Raw genomic sequence first — 4,842 nt, 5'->3', positions numbered from 1 at the left:
AAATACAACCGTGATTATATATGGTCCATTTAACTATTTGAGGTTAAACTCCTATTGTAAAGGTAGGTAATTAAAAACCTTAATTTCACTTTTGCCATGAAAATTCAAGTATTCTCAGCTGAGGGAAGATTTAGAAGATTGTCTATGTCCAATAACAGTAGTCCTCAACCAAATGAAGTGCAGGTGCAAGAAGTTCTTTGCTATAGTATTATGAAAGTATTAGAAGTCTCAAAGTGATGAGAAGGTTAGAATCTATGACCAGAGAATGCCCTATTTTTGTGTGTTTTTGATGACAACACAGAAGACACTTCCTTCAATAATGCAACAAAAATTTATTGGTGAAGAGAATATAAACATTTATGAGACCCTTGGTATTAGATATAGATAAAAGTGCTTCCTTAAAACTGTGCTTCTAGGTAATTGTAGTGATGGGATTCTAGACTAGAAGGAAGCAACAGGTAATATCTGTTGGAGGTAAACTTTGTACAATTATCATGACAGCAAGACAAAAGTATGATTAGTCATGTGCTTTTTCCCAAGTGTCTCTGTCAGAATGAGAAATAGCTCCTGAGGTTTCTAAGGTAAACTTGGGTGGTAAGAAAACATATGAATGGACATGCAACTGGTATCTTGAAGACATTATTTAATGATAATGATAATGGTGAAAACAGTAATATCAACAGCTGCAATACAAAATTGTGGTCTCTGAGCCACCTTTAGAGTTAAGTGGATTTTAAAACCGAAGATCCAATGATTGAATGTTGGATCCTCTTGAGGTAGGATCACTACACTGAGCATAAAAATATTCTTTTCATATTTTCCACAAAGGACCTCTTCTGCCAGTGCAATTAATATAATAGGGAAAAGGGGATATCAAGATTTATCAGGGATTATTATATGGGTACAGAACTAATAGTGATACAAAAAGACTTAAAATACTGTTAGGTTCTCAATGTTACAATAAGAGAATGTGGAAGTCAAGTGATAGAGATGTATGCTCTACATCTGACTCAACTAAATGTAACTTAATTAAGTTTTCTGATCTCTAAATAAACCTACAAATTTGTACATGTTTATGAATTCCTGTATTGTGGAATAATATTTCTATATTAGGAAGGAACAAGTAGAAGTTCCTGAAGCATTCTATAAATCAGAAGCAATGTGTCACATTGACAGATATTGCAGAGAGTATTACCAGTATCAAAGATGTAACTAAGGTAGAGGAAATGGTCTCTGTCATACATCTCTTTTATTAATCTGTCTTGTTCCTGCAAAATTCAAATACATTACAAAGGAAGAAGAGGGAGCTCCAGCCATAACTTCTTAACCTGGGTCTTTTACATTTGCTATGAACAACTAGATTTTGATGCTAGGTGAATGCATAGTTTTTCATCTTCTTAAATAATAACAAACTCAGTTGACTTTACACATCAAGTAGCAACAATACTGACTGCTGACTGATTGACTTGGGATGCCAGGAGGCTTTGCAAATTGAACTACTTGTTATAAAAAGGATATTACAAAATCAATGTCATAAATTTTGGAGGATGAACTAACCAAAACTGGTAATAACTGGACCTCAGGTAGTAAAAAATCAAGGGTATTCCATGAACAAATGGATGGTTCTGACACTTATATCATCTACCTCTGTTAAATCAATGTTAAATTCCTGAATAACAAACTTGTTTTCACTTTATATTGAGAAATAAGTGCCTTGGATAATAAGTATCTGTTGACTCAGGGACAGTAGAAAATGTGTGGGTTTGCTGACCAAGTGTCTGAAAGATTCAAAGATCCAAAAAGTGGTTTGGGAAAGAGTTATAACAGACCTATTGAAGCAGGCACCAACTAGAAAGCAATACAAGAAAGTAGGATTTCAATATCTGGGTGATCCGGTTAAATTTTGCTTTGATGTGATCCAGACTAAGGATATCAGATGACAGCATAAGAGAATATGAATAGAGGGTCTCTAGAAGAAAGACATAAGCTATGTGTAGTCTCATTGTTGCAGGCTCCATATCAGAATCACTGGTCTGCCTTCTGCCACTTCTGAGGGTCTAACCTCCCAGTCATGCACATCTGAGCACTCCAGATGGAATCAATCCCTAAATATTAGTCTTTCACTTGGCAATAGGTTAATTATATAAGACTCCTTGTACACAAGGTGGAAACAGTTTTTCCTGACTCTGATTGATAAACACCTTAGATATAGGTTTTCCTTCTTGACTTTACAGTGCCTTAATCTATACCAACATTTGTTGACTTTTAAAGTAGCTGATACATTGATAAAATATTCCATAAGCATTGACAAGGACATGTTACTTATTTGTGTGCAAAGAAGATGTGAAAATATTCTCGTGATATCAGACTTCAGTTATCTTACCAGGTAACATATTACCCACTAGATCATCCTGAAAGAACAGAGGAAAAACTTCTTAAGAGATCAGTTAAGGGACTAAATAGAAGTTGATTCAGTGAAGAGTAAAAATTTGTCCTCAGAATTAAGTATCAAATTGAACACTGAATCAATAAGATGTGAGTCCCCATTTATCTCATATCCTTCATCCTGAGATCCAAGGGTGTTAATGCTCCTAGGAATCCACTTTTGTGGTCTTCATTTTCACTAGTATAGTCTTGGGTTCTGGAAAGAACATTCCTGCCCAGGACACAGTAGAAACCACTGTAGTTGTGCTCTTATCCAAGCAAAGCATCAGGAATAGAAGTTGTGCTATTCTGGCTGAGGTACTTGATTCTGATCATTGTGAGCAGCCAGAGTTGCTACCTTAAATTAGAATCAGAATTGCTACATTCAAAACACAAGAGAATTCAGTAGATTGTTTTAACACCTGTACACACAATGGTAAATGTAAGTTTAGGTGAACAATTGCAGCAATAAGACAAATTAAGTGGCTGAACTCTTATAGATAAACTTTAGAGTAACCCTTCAAGGTTAACAAATCAAACAACTAAAGTGCTGGCCAGTGGTGAGAGAGCCATCCATAAAGAATTGTGCAAATTGCAGAAAAATGGGAGTTCATAACCCACTTGAATCAAATGTATGAAAGATGATACATCATCAGCTTTGTAATGTTTTGAACAACCAATTAAAAAAAAAGAATTGTGCAAAAGGGAGATGTTCCATACCAGTTATGGTTTGCAGAATTGCTGCAAAAATATGAAATGCATCTCACTTAATTTAGTATGTACAAAGTTTAATTTTAGAAAAGTACATGGTAGACCATTGGGCTCTTTCGTCTCTGCTCCCAGTATTTCAGCAGCCAGAACACTCCATGACCTTATAGATTTTCCAGGAGTAAGCCCATGTCCTAAGGAGCAGGTTGAAGGACATATACATCAGTACAAAATACATACTACCTTTTAACCCATATATTTAGCCCCCCAAATGTACAAAACCTACATACACCCATTTTAAGATTTCAAATATATTTTTAAAATTTTATTATCTGTAAATAAACATTGATAGCTTCTACTTTCAGATGGGACGGCAGTATTAGTGGATGAAAAGTACGGACAACAGAAACTTGTCTTTAAATTAATGCAAAGAGAGATTGACAGGCTCTACCTTTGTGTTTGTCAAGCACTGTATTTTTCATTTATGATTCAGAATCTACAAAATTTTGATTTTATAGTTCTAAGAAATATGTCACTATATATCATGGGCCAAAAATGCCATCTGTGAGAAAAAAAATGGAATTTATACAGACATGGAAAACAAAATAATATGTCTAGGAATCAGGGAAATGTAAGTCTAAACTACATTGAGATTTCATGTCTCTCCAATCATACTGGCAATCATCAAGAATATAAATAAAAAAAAAGTTGTGATAATGTGTGGGAGAAGTACTACCCACGTACTTTGCAGGTAGGAGTGCAGATTAGTACAACCACTGAAGCAATAAAGAGATAGCTCAAAAGAACCACCATATGATTCAGCTATCCCACTCCTTAGTATTTCTCCAAAAGAACTAAACTCAGCATGCTATACTGATAGAGCCTTACCAATGTTTATAGCAGCACATGGAACCAGAGCAGGTGCCCATAAATCAAAAAGTAGATTAGGAAAATGTGGAGATTTACTCAGAGCCCCAAAGAAGAATGAAATTATGGTGTTTTCTAGTAATATGATGGAACTGAAGAATATCATGCTAAGTGCAAAAAGTCAAAAAGTCAAGGGTCAAATGTTTTCCTCTCAAATCAGGAAGCTAGACCAAAATAAGGTTATAAATGGGGACAGGGCATACAAACAGAAGGGAGATAAGTGCACCAGAGGAAGTGGAAGAGAGATGGGACAGGAAAAGAGAGGAATGTTGAAATCAAATTGTCCAAATCAGGCTACATACACAGTGAAATACACACACACACACACACACACAAACACACATACACACAGCACTAAATTTAAAAATCTATGAATAGACCAGTAGAGTAGAGGAAGGGGAGTAGGGGGATGAATTATTGGGGACTGAAGTGGAGCAAATTAAATTCCATGCTTGTATAGTTATGCCAAAATGAATCCCAATATAACTGTAATGCATGAATAACAACATAAACATAATAATTTATATTCTTTGTTACTTTGCCATCATCAAATAATTAAAACTATAAAAAATGTATTACTAAATTATTTTGTAGTTGCTAATGAAGTCTTGTTACTATTGAATTTATAATATGAATGAACAATATAATTTGAAGAAAAATCTATAACATATATCTTCAATTTCATACAATATTAAATATTAAATGGAAGTCTTAATTGTGCTTGACTATACAATACAGTTAGAAATATAAACATTATTTTGAAATATTCAGCACATTATTTTA

This window comes from Marmota monax, unplaced genomic scaffold (assembly GCF_021218885.2).
Source record: "Marmota monax isolate L192 unplaced genomic scaffold, Marmota_monax_Labrador192_F-V1.1 WCK01_AAM20220418_F8-fsc01120, whole genome shotgun sequence".
Taxonomy (NCBI): Eukaryota; Metazoa; Chordata; class Mammalia; order Rodentia; family Sciuridae; genus Marmota; species Marmota monax.
The sequence above is the reverse complement of the archived record's forward strand: the minus strand, read 5'-3'. Positions refer to the sequence as shown.